General features: G+C 43.9%; 1 protein-coding gene across 2 annotated transcripts in view; it reads right to left on the reverse strand.

Moving 5' to 3' along the window:
• The window catches only part of Mospd1 (motile sperm domain containing 1), a 28,651-nt gene extending 18,811 nt beyond the window's left edge, over window positions 1-9,840 (reverse strand). The window contains exon 1 of one of the 2 annotated variants that reach the window (XM_075957609.1): window positions 9,714-9,840. The gene's annotated coding sequence lies outside the window, so the exon portion shown is untranslated. The remainder of the gene's footprint in view (window positions 1-9,713) is intronic. The other variant, XM_075957610.1, reaches the window with a different exon arrangement.
• Between the last annotated feature and the right edge of the window lie 6,454 nt (window positions 9,841-16,294).

Genomic DNA, 16,294 nt, shown 5'->3' on the forward strand with positions numbered 1-16,294 from the left:
CCCCCCCGCACCCAAAGAAGATGTAGGGTTGAATAAGAAAAGCATGGAGCACTTTGTGAAGGACATACTATCATCTGTATGGAAAGTGTAGCTAAGGAACGATAAACTGGGTTGTGATGATACATGCCTGTAACCACAGCATTCCTGAATCACACACAACAAGATGAGGCATTCCAGGCCAGCCTCAGCTACATGGGGATTTCCAGACCAGCATGCGCTACATGAGTAAAGAAATAAAAAAACAAAATACGTATTTTTCAAGCCTTTTAAGCAGGTGTGGTGGCAAAGGCCATCCTAGTAGGGAATTGAGGCAGGAGGACTACAGAAGATTATCTCAAACAACAACAAGAGAGGAATACGAGATGATTCATAAACCTTACTGTGAAGTCAAAAATAACCACACAGACAAGTGCTAAGTCGCTGTTCTAACTTTAAGGAGAATTTAGTTGGCACAGGTCAGAGGAGGAATTTTATTAGCTCGAATAAAGGCTTTTTTTTTATCCTTTGCACCTCAAGGCTTTCTCTTCGTGAGTTAAAGATGCCCTCGTTTCACCATGAATCACTAAGAGGCCATCTCCTTGTCAACATTAAAGAAGTGGTTAGGCGCTTTTGAGCGCTTTACCATTTCTTTTCACATCCCTTTCCCCATTCATCAGTTATCTTGGCTAAGATAGATGTTGCTTCCTCAACTCCAAGCGGGGGTGAGGGGGTGATAAGGGGAGAATTAGCACCAGGTCAGCAGAAGGCATTAGCATTGCTAACAAACATCACGAAGCACAAAAGTCACCTTTCACGGACAGCTTTCCGGGAGACTAACACTTTCTCTTTGTCCTACTCCACGTTACAAAATGATAAAGTGCAAAGATCCAAGGGAAAGATTATATACTAAGCTGGCCAAAACCTTCCGGCAGATCAGTTTATAAAGGTGTTGTCCAAAAGTCTAGTGTGTGCCAAGCCAAAGTGTGCCAGTGCCTCACAGATAAGAAAAGCCCAGGATGGTTAAGAAACTTTCCCAGAGTTGCACAGGTTATTATTAAAGGCAGAATTACACTGTCCACTTACTCTTTCACAGTATTTCCCTTCTCTGCATCTCAGTTAGAAGATCCTATCCCCACAACTCTGCTGTATGTACCCTAGTGTCATGTAGCCTGTCCTAAATAAAATTTAAATGAACACCGTGTTAGCGTTTCTTTTTCCTTTTCCTGTGCTGATATCGAACCCAGGGTCTTGCATAGGGACCTTTTTTTTTTTTGAGAAAGGGAGGGTCTCACATACCCCAGACTAGTCTTTAAGTCCTTACCTCTATCTCTCAAGTGTTACCATGACAGGTCTGTGCTACCATGCCTGGCACCAATGCTGTTTTTTTTAATGTTCTTACTTGTATGAATTCAGTATTTTGGTATTTGTCCTTTTCAGTTACACGGTAGCCCTAATCACATTTTTATCTTGTTGTGAATTCATGATAGACCCGAGTTCAGGGCAGGCACTGAGAAGCCACTGAGGTCGTTGGCTTTCCTAGTGTCCACTAATAATCAGTTCTTTCAGCCGTGAGCATGTGCGGAATGTTCAGTTTACATAAAAGGCAGGCAAGGAATCTATCTTAGTCAAAGGCACTTGTGGTGGTTTGAAAGAAAATGGCACTATTAGGAGGTGTGGTCTTGTTGGAGTAGGTGGGGCCTCGTGGGAGGAAGTGTGTTACCGTGGGGTCTTTGGCACCGCCCAGTGTCCCAGATCACTTTTTGTTGCCTGTAAGATATAGACCCCTCGGCTGCCTCTCCAGCACCATATCTGCCTGCATGCCACCATGCTCCCTGCCATGATGATAATGGCCTAAAGCCCTGAACTGTAGGCTGCCACCACAGTTAAATGTTTCCCCTTATAAGGGTTGCCATGGCCATGGTGTGTCTGCACAGCTATAGAAACCCTAACTAAGACAGCACTGCATACAGACAGGTGGCTGCTGACCACGGGCTACGGTGAGAGGAAAGAAGAAGAAATCCATACTCTTCTCCCCCTGCCTTCTGCTTCCCTTTCATCTCCTCAGAGTCAATCTGGGCCAGTGGTGTTTATGAATCTTGACACTCGCACATGGTCCTGACCATAAATGCAGGCAGCCCTGCTGAGAAGAGAGGTGAGAAACCGCCTTGTCCTTGACCCTCTCCTAAATAAAGGTACAGAACATTTCTGAGTAAAATTAGAAAGAAAACCTTATATGTGTATACCACCTTGTGACCAATTTACAAACTACTCTCCCACAGACAGCAATGGCAACACTGGTTTATCCTGACTGTTTGAGGCAGGGTCTTGCTATGCAGCCCGTGCTAGCTTCTCACTAGAGGTTCTCCCGCTTATGCCTCCTGAGTGCTGGGATCACAGCTGGATGCCCCCATTTCTGGCAACACTGAAACTGCGTACTCTTTGCTGTTGGTCCATACTATTGCCCACAGTTCTGATCATTTTGTTTCCCTCACTTTGCACTGAAGAGAGGAAGGAAAAGACAAGGCACTGGGATAGATGGGGGAGTTTCAAATGACGTCAACACTGTAGGTTTAAAACACTGGGATTATTAGCAAGCACTGAAACTATATTAAAAGTACGTTCTCATCCCCTCCCCTTCTGGGAAAGTGGAGCCCATCAGAAGGGCATAAGTAGTCCTTCTGGATTCTTGTACTACTATGCTTCAAAATTTAAAAATTATTAAGAATGGGGCTAGAGAGAGAGACAACACAGAGGTTGAGAGTACTTGCTGCTCTTGCAGAGGACCCCGGTTCAGTTGCCAGCACCAACATCCAGTGGCTCATAACAACCACAGTCACCATGAGATCCAATGTCCTCTTCTGGCTTCTATAGACAACAGCACACATGTAGGGCACATACATCCACTCGGGCACACACAAATACACATAAAACAAATTAATAAAGCTTAACAAAACAGTTCAGTATTATTTAAAGTCTAGCCTCCACCCACCAGGAATTAGTGACCCACCTGCTTAGTCACAGAGTGCCAGCTACTTAAACTACATGCCTCTGACTCTAGATATTTATTCTGTTCTTCAGCCCCACCTTTAAGCCAGGCCCCTTTTATCTGAGTGCAGGGGCTATCTTAGTCCTCCACACTGGGTACAGTCTTAGCCAAAAATCCAAGAAAATGCAAATTAGGTAAGAGCAATAAGTTTTACTACTTTAGACTCTTTAGTATAAATGCCCTTTCTCCTCCATGTTATAAACTTAGCAACAAAATATGAATTCCAGCATCACATATCAGAATTTTTAATGCCCAAGTGATACTATAATGCTAATTTTATATTTTAATGTCCATTATTCAAGAGCATATCTTTTTACATGTTTTTACGGTTCTGGTATAATGTGTTATCTTTCTGGTGGAGCTGACTACTACTAATCAAACAGAGTCATAAACTAATCCACATCCAAAACTAAAAGCTGAGTAGTATATAAATAGTATATATACAAGATTTTAAAACAACACCCTAGCTGAGCAGTGGTGGTGCACACATTTAATCCCAGTATTCCGGAGGCAGAGGCAGGTGGATCTCTGTGAGTTCCAGGTCAGCCTGGTGTACAAAACAAGTTCCAGGCCAGCCTGTTACACAGAGAAACAAACAAACAAAAAGAGTATAAGAAAAGAAGACCCTAGCCAGGAGCAGTGGAACAGGCCTATAAAGTCCAGCATCTTAGGAAGCTGGGATAGGAAGATCAAAAGTTCAAGGACAGCCTGGGCCACATAGCAAGACCCCATATCAAAATAAAATTAGTGGCTGGGCATCCCTATAATCCCAGAACTGGAGATGCACAAGTAAGAACTCTGTAAATTCAGGGCTAGCCTGATCCACATAGTATATTCAGGCCAATCAGGGCTACAAAGTAAAATCCTGTCTCAAAATTAAGTGTATATTAGTAATATACACTTATAATGTTATAAAATTAAGTGTATATTAGTAATATACACTTATAATGTTATAAAATTAAGTGTATATTAGTAATATACACTTATAATCCCAACACTGAGACTGAGGGAGAAGAATGATGAGCTGAAGGCTAACCTGGGCTACACAGTGTTCCAAGTCACCTTGGGCTAGAGTGAAACCTTGCCTCAAAAAAGAAAATGAATGGATAAATAAATATACAAGCAAGCAAAACTTTTAAAAGGGTTTGGAGTGTAGCTTGGTGGTAGAGAGCTTGCCTAGCATAAAACACTGGAACTGATCTCCAGTACCACACAGAAAGGAATGGCTTAGAGAAATATATGGCTGGGTATGTTGGCACAAGCCTGCAATTCTAGCACTTATATATAGAGACAGAAGGGTTACTACAAGTTTATGGTCAGCCTGGTCTACATAGCAAGTTTCAGACCAGCCAGAGTTACATAGCAAGATTCTGTCTCAAAAAGAAAATAAGGCTGGGTGTGATGGTATACTCCTCTAATTCCAGAACTCAGGAGGCAGAGACAGGCAGTTCTCTACTATTTTGAGGGTAGCCTGATCTACATAGTAAATTCTAGGTCAGCCAAGTCTACATAGTATAGTGAGATCTTAACAAAACAACAATAACAACAAACCCAGAAAACAACACACACAGAAACTCTCTAAGCCAAAAACAACTCCATGTTAATAAACGTATTATTTCCACAATTTACAACATTCTAGTGTCTTTATCAGTTCGGTGTGTGGAGAACGTAGGCTGCTACATGAAGATCTTGAATTCAAGGCTTGGAGGAGCGCATCATTGAGGCCAGCACTCAGGAGGCAGAAGCAAAAGGATTTCTGAGTTAGAGGCCAGCCTGAGTGAGACCCTGTCTCAAAACAAAAGGAAGTAAGACTATCTTTAATTTATTCTTTGCATACCTTATTATATATCAGGAATTATGGCAGGGAATATGAAGAAAAGATGAAAACAATATTTTTATCCCAGGTTAGCAAGAAAAACATATAACAGGTTTAGAATATGATGCTATTATAATATTAGGACATATATTGAAATGCCGGTTGACACAGTGTCCTCTGGGAGCAAAAAGATGGCCTATATCCAGAGTGAAAGGGATAAATTGCAAGAATGCGCAGAGGCATAAAAGGGATAGGGGTACTGTACTCACAGTGAGCCCTGCATATGATTTAAACATGTATGGGCAGAGTAACAAGAAGAGGGAAAACTGGGAAGGGAAGTTGGAGGTAAATGGAAATTCTTTTATTTATTTATTTAATGTTATTGTTTTTTTCTTTTTTTTTTCTTTGAGACAGGGTTTCTCTGTAGTTTTGGAGCCTATCCTGAAACTTACTCTGTCGACCAGGCTAGCCTCAAACTCACAGTGATCCCCCGCCTCTGCCTCCCGAGTGCTGGGATTAAAGGCATCCTGAGCCACCACAGCCGGGATGGAAATGGAAATTCTTAGTCCCTGCCCTAGACCTATTGAATCAGGAATAGTGGGAATTCGACAGAGTCTGAGAGTCTGGCCCTGCTTTTAAGGAGTCGTCGGGTGGTTCTCAGATTCACCAATGCAGAGAGCCACTGCTGCAGGCCATGGAAAACCTCTAAAGGATTGTTTTCCTTTGGTTTTTCAAGACAGGGTTTCTCTGTAGCTTTGGAGCCTGTCCTGAGCTTGCTTTCTAGACCAGGCTGGCCTTGAACTCATAGAGATCCTTCCGCCTCTGCCTCCCTAGTGCTGGGATTTAAGGCGTGTACCACCACCCAGCTCCTCTGAAGGATTTTTAAGCCACAGGGACTGACCTGATAAGTGTAGAGGTGGGTGGGTGGTAGCCATTGACTATCCAACACCTCCAGTATAGATATAAGAAAAAAAAACCACTGTTGGATGACTATGGCCCCAGATGATGAAGTAAGCCGAAGCTACCGCAGCAGGGATGGAATCAGATTTAAGAGATGTTTCAAGTGACCAAAGGTCAGTCAGGTGACTCGTGTACAGTCAGCCATACAGATGTGTCACTGAAGTGGCTTTTACATAAAGGCTATAGTCTTGCTGAATTTGTCCATTTCTAGACCCCAGAAAAAGGGAGGCTGAGAGCGTTTTCTATGTGTTTCTTTATAGTCAAGAGTAATAAAATAAAAACCCCAAATAAACAAAAGCCACAATAAAGCAAAAAGTAGGGTTTAACATAGAAAATAAGGCTGGGTGTGATGGTTTGTACATGAGCCTGCTAGTCTACTTGGTTGTCCTGTAACTCATTGTAAGTCAGTGGGGTGACAACTTAACATATTCATATTTTCTGTGAATTTAGTTAGCAGGAACTTAAACTCTGAGAGTGATAATATTAGAACGTGCTGACAGAAACAAATTTTGAACCCAAGAAAACTAAACACCAGGCACGGGTTCAGCTGATCAAAGTCAGGTACTATCAAAGTGAAGCAGTTCACCCCTTCCTGTTTTCCTAACTGTGCCACTAAACTCACAGAAAGAACCCAGCTAATTCAGCAGGAAGCGGGAACTGAACTGAGTGAAAGAACTAGACTTTGGGCTACACCTGAAGGTCAAAAAAGCCAAGCAGAGCTGTTATTTCTAATTTGGGAGCATGATTTAGCTGAGGCCATCTTCAATTACCTGAGGAAAAGCAAGACAGGTACAAGTCAGCGTATAGGAGTAATTTACCTCCCAAGTGTCTTTTGGAGTTTTGAGGCAGAGTTTCACTATGTAACCAAGCTGGTCTGGTACTCACAGTATAGAGTGGGCTGGCCTCAAACTCACAGAGCTCTACCTGCCTCAAGACTCTTGCAGGATACAATTCCTATTTTTATCATGATTCTGGATACCTCTTGCTATTTCATGCTTTTTAGTTGCTACCAATATCTTGCCTTATTTGGCCAACATATTTGTCCAAAAATAGCTCTCTGTCCACAACTGCACAGTGGCCAGGCGTGGCGGAGCACACCTGTACCTCCAGCATTTGGGAGCCTATGGCAGACAGGCTGTCTAGACTTTGGAGCTGGCCTGGGTTATACTGAGTTCCAGGCTAGATGGAGGTTCACAGACAAGACTGTCTCAACCCCTCCTCCTCAAACTGTACACTTTTAGGTAACTTGAGAGCTAGAGAGGTCCACAAAAATGAAAATAAAAGCCCCATAATAGAGATGAAGAAATCGAGGATTTAAAGACTAGATCACTTAATATATTTATTGTAAGTAAATATACTCCAGACTGCTAAAGGGGACAAGACAGCCTTTAGAATTGGTTGCCTTCATTGCTAGTTTTTAGGAGAGATTAAAATTTTCTCTATTTTCTACGTTAACCCCCCCCCCCCATTTTTGCTTTATTGTGGCTTTTGTTTATTTGGGTTTTTTTTTTTTTTGGTTTTGGTTTGGAGTTTTTGTTTTTGTTTTGTTTTTTGGTTTCGGTTTGTGTTTTGACACAAAGCCTCCCTGTTATGTAGCTCTGGCTGTCCTGGAACTCACTACGTAGACCAGGATGGCCTTGAGCACAGGAGACTACCCAGCTTATTTTAAACCTTTTTTAAAAACAAAAGGGAGAGCCCGGCAGTGGTAGCACTCGGCTTTAATCCCAGCACTTGGAAGGCAGAGCAGGTGGATCTCTGTGAGTTCAAGGCCAGTCTGGTTTATAAAAGCAAGTTCCAGGACTACTGGGGCTAAACAGAGAATTCCTGTCTCAGAAAAACAAACAACAACAACAACAACAACAAAAACAACCCAATAAAACTAAAAGAAAAGGGAGTTGGGCAGTGGTGGTGCACAACTTTAATCCCAACACTTGGGAGGGAGGCAGAGGCAGTTTGAATTTAGGGCCAGCCTGGTCAACAAAACAAGTTCCAGGACAACCAAGACTACACAGAGAAACCCTGTCTTGAAAAACCAAAAATAAATAAATAAATTAAAAAAAGGAAAGAGTAGCAGTATTTTGAGACATCCCATATGTAGCCCTGGCTGTCCTGGAACTCTCTATGAAGGCTGGGCTGGCCTTCAACCCACAGAGATTCACCAGCCTGCCTCTGCCACCTAAATGCTGGGATTAAAGGCCTACGCCAGTACACTCAGCTTGTAATTTCTTTATTGGCTTAGTAAGAATGCGGTGCGTTTTGTAGTTTCTTGTTTCATGTTTTCAGATAGTGCACTTGAATGTAAGACCTCCATAATATTTGAGAAGAATAAACATGAACAATTTAAGGAAGCTAGGTGAGGTATCTATTTTCTGTTTTGCCTATAAAGGGATCACTACACTGAAATAGTACCTATTAATTACACTTGATTACATACTACATGTACAGGGAATCTATCACAACCTTTTCTCACAGATTTGAAAAATAATAAGATTTTAAGCACCCCGACATGTCAGAAATCCTGTGTTGCTTTGCAAGTTCTACACATCTTTACTCCCACACCCTGTTTGAGTGTATAGCTTGTCAATTTTAAAGACACTTTTGGTCGTGTTTCCTGTTTTCCAAACTCATCACCGATCTGTACCAAATACATGTGTAATCGAAAAGCTGGGTGTCTACCCCTTACTCAATTTCCTGAATGTAGTATTTAAAAGGCAAAGGAATTTCCCAATCCTTACAGGAAGTGTGGACAAGATTTTCACCACTAAGAATGTATTAAATACCATGTGTGCCTTTCCCGAAAGAGTAGACTTTCTCCTTCTGTCTGGAATTCGCATTAAGAACAAAATGTGTTCCAAAAGACCAGGACTGCCTACTAGGCAAAATTTAGGAACTTGGATTTTTCAGGATTACTTTCTTTTCGTTTCCTTAAAGGATAAAATGCTAGGTAGGACCCTTTCCACTTCATATTTGCCCTGTGGCTTTCCAAAGTGAAATTTCCTTCAGTTCCACTGGGACTGCAATGCTAGTTCAGCCGGAGAAAGACAAATGTCAGTTACTTTTCTCAAAGGGGAACCACAGAACTTTAAAGGCTGAGGTCTAGGGAGGGACTACAACCTTCCTCCTTAAGACATCAGCCCCACCTGCTTGGGGCCCAGCCTTCACAGCTCTATCCCCACACTGCCCGACTCCTTGTGAACCTGGTCATGTGAGCCTGTTTACAGCTGAGCAGCTGGTGCAACCATCAGGATCAGTGCAGAGGTCCAGGGAGCAATAAAGATACAGGCCATGTACCCCCTATAATTTCAAGAAGACGTTTGCTTCCACTACAACCCTCCCCGTTTCTCCACCTCCTTTCATGTCCCTTCAGGCAAAGCCATCCCGGGACGCCTGGCTCCAGCCATCCTCTCCCCCCCTCCCCACCCATTTCCTCTCAGTTGCTCGGTGGGGGGACTGGCTAAACTGCAGGAAGGGCGAGGACAGTGTCACCCCGAACAGAGTAGTCGACCGACTTCTCTCCCGCAGCCCTCCAGGCAACGTCCGCCAAAGAGTTGTCCCTGGAGCCGCATCCCCAGGGCAACTGAACTCCGCCAGACCGGCAGCGGGAGGCTTGAGAGGTTGCCTTCGTCCCCCAGGCAGGGGCAGCTACACGTCCGCGGGCCGACCCTGTCGAAGGGCCACCAGCAGTCAGAGAGTGGTGGACCCGCTGCCGGGTCCCAGCCACCCACCGCAGCCCGGCACCGGCACCGGCACCGGCACCGGCACCGCACAGCCCTGCTGTCAGTCACGGAGCCAAGCTTTGGCTGCGGGTCCTGGGCATTGTCTACACCGGGAGGCGGGGGCTCGGCCACGCAAGTTTCACGTTTTCCCCCAAGTCAGAGGAAGTGGGTGACGGGACACTGGGGGGACTCTCACCTCAGTAACAGTGGCTCCTTGCAAAGCAGCCGCGACTGCTCCTTGCTCCTTTGTCAGCGGCTCCGGACTGCACTGCCTGCTGGGAAACGGGAGGACTCGACTGCCACCTCTCCCCGCCCAGGAGGATGAGTCGCAGCTGGAGGGTGGGTGAGAAAGGGAGAGAAGGCGGAACCGGGGGCGGGGTCTAATCGGGGGCGGGGCTTCGGTGTTGCCACCTGGCTTCTGGGCTTTCTTCCTTCTCAGTGCTTCGAACTACTTCCTTCTTTGTCCTGTGGCTGCTCCTCCTCTTCCTCTGACCCCTGAAACGATAAGGGAATTTCTCAGAGAGCCATCCCTTTGCCCTCATTTGATGGTGACCATTGACATCTGTCTCATTCACTCCTCTCCCCAACCCAGAATATACTCAATGAGTACCCAAGGCATGTGACTCTTCCTTTGAGACATGTCTTGATGACCAGCCCTGTATCTCCACTCTTAACATCAGCACAGCAGACTGTTTAGGATCCAGGGCTATTTGTTCATGTTGCTACAGTAGCCCCCAATTTGGACTTATTCCTTCCACTGTTACTTTTGTCTAAACTGTTCCCAAGGATTGCATTCCAAACCAGCCTAGTCTGCATAGCAAGACGCTGTGTGGTGGGGGTAATGTGCTTGTTAGTTTATGTCAACTTGACACAAGCTAAAGTCATCTAAGAGGAGGGAACCTCAATTAAGAAAATGCCTCCATAAGGCAGGGGAGCCTTTAGGGATCTTTCTTTCTTTCTTTCTTTCTTTCTTTCTTTCTTTCTTTCCTTCCTTCCTTCCTTCCTTCCTTCCTTCCTTCCTTCCTTCTTTCTTTCTTTCTTTCTTTCTTTCTTTCTTTCTTTCTTTCTTTCTTTCTTTCTTTTTGGTTTTTTGAGATAGGGTTTCTCTGTAGCTTTGGAGACTGTCCTGGAACCAGCTCTTGTAGAGCAGGTTGGTCTCAAACTCACAGAGATCCGCCTGCCTCTGCCTCCCGAGTGCTGGGATTAAAGGCATGTGCTACCACTGCCCTACTTGGGCATTTTCTTAGTGATTGATAGGTGAGGGCCCAGCCCATTGTGGGTGGTTCCATCCCTGCGCTGGTGGTCCTGGGTTCTATAAGGAAGCAGGCTGAAACAGGGAGGAGGTGGTGCACGCCTTTAATCCCAGCACTCTGGAGGCAGAGGCAGGGGAATCTCTGTGAGTTTGAAGCCAGCCTGGTTTACAGAGCTAGTTCCAGGACAGATAGGGCTGTTACACAGAGAAACCCTGTCTCAAAAAAAAAAACAAAACCAAAACAAAACCAACAAAACAAGCAAGCAAGCAAACAAACAAGCAGCCATGGGGAGCAATCCAGTAAGCCGTACCCCTTTGTGGCCTCTGCAACAACTCCTGCCTCCAGGTTCCTGCCCTATTTAAGTTCCTGTCCTATTTAAGTTCCTGTCCTGACTTCCTTTGATGATGAACTGTGATATGGAGTGCAAGCCAAAAAACTCCTTTCCTTGCCAACTTGCTTTGGTCATGGTGTTTCATCGAGACAATAGCTTCTGGGCTTAACTAGAACACCTGTGTTTAAAGGAAAGTGTGCTAGGCTGATGGCACAGACCTTTAATCATCCCAGCACTTGGAAGGCTGAGGCAGGGGGATGTCTGTGAGTTTGAGGCCAGTCTGGTCTACATAGTGAGTTTCAAGACTACATAGAGAGAGCCTGTCTCAAAATTAAATTGAAAATGCAATCTAAATTTTACTCAAAAAGGAAGAATAAGATGCAATGGTCACCAGTCCCCTCCCAATAAGTATGAGACCCAATGACTTCTTCCTGGCTGCCCTACCCAAGCAACCAGCTACACAGTGGCTATCAGAGGCTAGAGCCTAAGTGATACCTTTACTCACAGATTCAGTGTGTAATGCTCTTATCTGTCTTTTACCTACCTTTCAGGTTCCAGGGGAAATGTCACTTTCCCAACCAGCCTTTCCAAAGCTTCCATAAGAACCTAAGAACCTAGTGTTTTCTTTGTCTGAGACATGGCCAACTATGTAGTCCTGGCCTGACACTCACTTTGTAGGCCAAGTTAGTTCTAACTTACAGTGATCCTCCTGTCTCTGCCATGCTGGGATTACAGCACACACCACCAAGTCCAGCAGATTATTCCATAAGAACCACCGACTCCTACTCCGTCACCAAAGAACACTGCTTATTCCGTTTTGTTATTCTTCTTGACATTGGTAACATGGTCATGTTTCTATCTTCCTTTCTGCTCTGCCCAGGATAGGAATACCTCAGAACAGGTCACAGCTGCCAGCACAATGCCCTTTCTACATGTATACAATTTAATTAAATGCGATACTTCATCTTGACTGCATCAGAAAACCTAAGTAGGCCTAGAAAGGATTCCAAGCAAGGCTTTCTTCACTAGGCCGTCTCTCCATCTTGACCTGACCAAGTATCACTTTTGCAAACACAAACTGGTTAGGCAGCAGAGCATTGCAAAAGGACCAAAGCTTGTACTCCTCTTGCAGGTCGGACTGGTTTGGTACAATATGTGCTTGTGGGAGACATAACTCGTGCGGCTCCCTTGCGAGTCCAGTGAAGAAAAGTGTATGGTGCCCTAGAAAATAGCTGAGTTTCCGTGTCAAGACACCTGCTAGCTTTTGGAGTCTTTTCGATTCCTATTGGCTCAGGCTATCCCTGGGCTCCATACCAACTCAAACCCTACGTGCATTGTCTGTGACATAAAAGTATATTGCAAGAGTGGGCATTAAAATAAAGAGGGGGAAGCTGGAATATGGTGACCGTCCAACAGCCACCCATAGGACAAAGCAAAAGCCTTACAGTTGTAGACTTCAGAAGGTAAGTGGTCTTTGAGCTTAGAGGGTGGGGACCTCTAAGTATAGCAGTTCTAGATAGTTCTAGATAGAATGCAATGTCCTAATTTAGGAAACTAATCCCAGTGGCCCACACTACTCTGGGGCTGGTACATGCTTAGCAGTTTTAGAGAATATACCTTATAGGATGCAAAGCATGGCCGATTCCCTCTAGAGGGGCAACCTCTGTGATCTAACAATAGGCGCCTTACTTTTCCTTGTTCTCCCATCATTTAAGGTGCCATTGCATTCTAATTGTATTATAAAGGATATTATGGCAGATGCTGAGAAAATTCCTTCCCTGGAGAGGTGTAAACAAAGTCTGCCTCCTCCTTATAAGGCCCCAATAACAAACTAAAGTATGATTCCACTAAAGCTCAACCTGGGGGATGAAGGAGTATGAGGCTTAGTTACAGAGAATGACTGAGGGCTTGCTACAAGTATGTGGGTGACTCCAAAGCAGTCACTCTGGAAAGTTTTCACACAGCATGGTGTTTCTCTCCTGCCTGCCAGTTCCTGAATAACCACTCAGAGGCTTAATATTAATTACAAACTGTGCAGCCTATTAGCACAGACTTATTAGTAACTAATTATTACCACTTAAATCAACCCATTTCTTTTTTCTTTTCTTTTTTTTTTTTTTTTGAGACCGGGTTTCTCTGTAGTTTTGGAGCTTTCCCTGGAACTAGCTCTTGTAGACCAGGCTGGCCTCGAACTCACAGAGATCTGCCTGCCTTTGCCTCTGGAGTGCTGGGATTAAGGGTGAGTGCCACCACTGCCCGGTCCATTTCTGTTATTCTATATTTTATCACGAGGCTCGTGGCTTGTTGCCTCACATTTTGCTTCCCTGACAGCTGCTGGCATTTCCTTGCCTCCGCCTTTTTTCTCCCTGTATCTCTGTTTGGTTTGCCCTCCTGGCTCTATTCTGCCTGGCTATTGGCCAAATCAGCTTCTTTATTAATCAATGGTAGTAAGACATATTCACGGCATACAGAAGGGCATCCCACATCATCATGGACAATGGCTTCTTCTCAGCTGCATAAGGGAGCATCCCTCAGTTAACCTTCCCCAGCTTATGGATTCTAGCCCTTCTAGAGATCATTGAGGCCAAGAACAATTAATGCAGAATTTTACACACGAAAATGGCTAGGTAGAATGACTAGAACCTCAGGTGAGGGCCCAGTGACCCAGTCCAGCCCATTTTTCTTTGAGAGAATGTCAACAGTCTACAAACCTTGTTGTGATGGTCTCTTCTAACAAGTTCAATTGATCTGCTGAAGATAGCAACTGTTTTGTTTTGGAGACTATGTTCTACAACAACAAGGTTTCCATAACCCCAAAACAGAGATGCAGATCCTTGGTCTATGTGATTTACAGGCTTGTAGGAGGTTCTATTATGGTAACGTGTACAGTGTATATGGTATCATAAACTATATGATGCTTTCCAAACATAAGATTTGTTTTGTTATTTAAATTCTTTTTAAAAACTCTTTAATCTTTAAATTTTTTTAAAAGATTTATTTTTATTTATGTGTATATGTGTGTGTGCATGTGCCTGTGTGAAGTTTTGTGCACTGTGTGTACATGCTGCAAAGGCTAGAAGAGGGTTCAGATCCCCTGTAACTGGAGTAACAAGTGGTTGTGAGCCACTATATAGATGCTGAGAAGAAACCCAGGTCCTCTGGAAGAGCATCAATTGCTCCCAACCGCTGAGCTATCTCTCTGACTCTGTCATTAAAATTCTTTTTTTTGTAATTTTTAAATTTTTTTTATTATTTTTTTTATTGAAAAAAAGATTTCTGCCTCCTCCCAGCCTCCCATTTCCCTCCCCCTCCTCCCACTCCTCTCCCCCTCCCCCCACTCCTCTCCCCTCCCTCTCCAGTTGGAAGAGCAGTCAGGGTTCCCTGCCTTGTGGAAAGTCCAAGGTCCTCCCCCCTCCATCCTGGTCTAGGAAGGTGAACATCCAAACTGGCTAGGCTCCCACAAAGCCAGAACATGAAGTAGGATCAAAACCCCGTGCCATTGTCCTTGGCTTCTCATCAGCCCTCATTGTCCGCCATGTTCAGAGAGTCCGGTTTTGTCCCATGCTTTTTCAGTCACTTAACCATATGTGCTTAAGAATCAAAGTGATTTATTACAAACCTTGGGGACGATACCTTTGTTTAATGTCTATATTTTGTTTTTTAAGTAAGCATACAAATAAAGGGCTTAATTATGGCATTTTCCTTCACATGTATCATTCTTTGTTCTAATTGCTCCTCCTCTGTCAGCTCTCCTCCCGTGGCCTGTTCCCTTTGCCCTCATGAGCAGTCTCCCTTACTGCTTTCATGTCAAGTATGCATTTCCTGTTTTCCAATTAAATCTCTTCCTCTTCTCTCATGATCCAATTTTCAATTTCATAACACATGCACCTGATCCTCTCTGTCCTCTCCCCTCCCCCACACTTTTAAATCTAGGATCAGCATAAGAGAGAAACCATACCGTATTTATCTTTCTGAGTCTGGCTTATTTCACTTAATATAATAATCTCCAAATGCATTTATTTTTCACAGTTATAATCTTAATTTTTCTTGGTTTCTGAATAAACCTCCATTGTGCATATGCACATTTTCTTTATTCAAGAGTGGTCTATCTAGGTTATATGGTGGTTCTATTTTTAGGGACAGTGTAGTTAGACCATGACTTTCCAAATTTGCCTAAGGGTAAGAACGACATTTTAAAAAGCAGATTCCAGACCCTACATCAGACCCACAAAATACAAATTACGAAGAGAAAAATAAGGTTGACCATACAATTCAGAATAACACCAGGCAGATCTTATCCTTGGGCAAGTGTGGGAGATTCTTCTATGAGCAGTTAATCACATATCAATACAAGCTCATTTAGGATTCATTCTGAAAATGTCCTTAGATAAAGCACACACACACACACACACACACACACACACACGCACACACACACACATACGCACACACACACACATACACACACACACACACACACACAGAGAGAGAGAGAGAGAGAGAGAGAGAGAGAGAGAGAGAGAGAGAGAGAGAGAGGAAACAGAGATTGGAAGAAGTCTCCAGCCAAGCAAGCAAGCAAGCAAGCAAACAAGCAAGCAGTCAAATTAATGCCAAGAGCTAATCTGGATAAAATCCCCTTGCACTTCCTTATCCTTGCTCCCAATGTTCTAGAACCTGGCTCCAGGTGAAATAAGAATTGGAGCTAACCTAACTAACGTACCAGGAAAGTCAAATGGTTAAACAGGATTTTTACCACCTCAAACTAATTGGTGATATTCCATACGTTTCTTAGTGCTACAATGGCTCTGACCAACTACTGTTGTTAGATTATTTCTCCAGCCTTTTATGATGGTGTATAAGTACCGTCATCATTTTCCTGTTTGTCTTCCATGTGAAAAGGGCTAGACCTAGTCTCACCCACCTGTTAGAGCTGGTGCTTTTCATTGTGCTCTATATAGTATATGGGCAGACTTATACAGAGCTGACTCTTGAAATTGCCAGTTCATTGTCTACTTCACCAACTGGACTAGAAACTTAGTAGGGACAGCTGAAGTTCAAATTTGAACCTATATGTCTTAGCTTGATGTCAAGCACACACCATGTTCATGTCATTATTCATGATGTTGTGTGTGTGTGTGTGTGTGTGTGTGTGTGTGTGTGTGTGTGTGTGTGTTATATACCCAGCAGTTGTGG

The sequence above is a fragment of the Microtus pennsylvanicus genome, chromosome X (assembly GCF_037038515.1).
Source record: "Microtus pennsylvanicus isolate mMicPen1 chromosome X, mMicPen1.hap1, whole genome shotgun sequence".
In the NCBI taxonomy this organism is placed as follows: Eukaryota; Metazoa; Chordata; class Mammalia; order Rodentia; family Cricetidae; genus Microtus; species Microtus pennsylvanicus.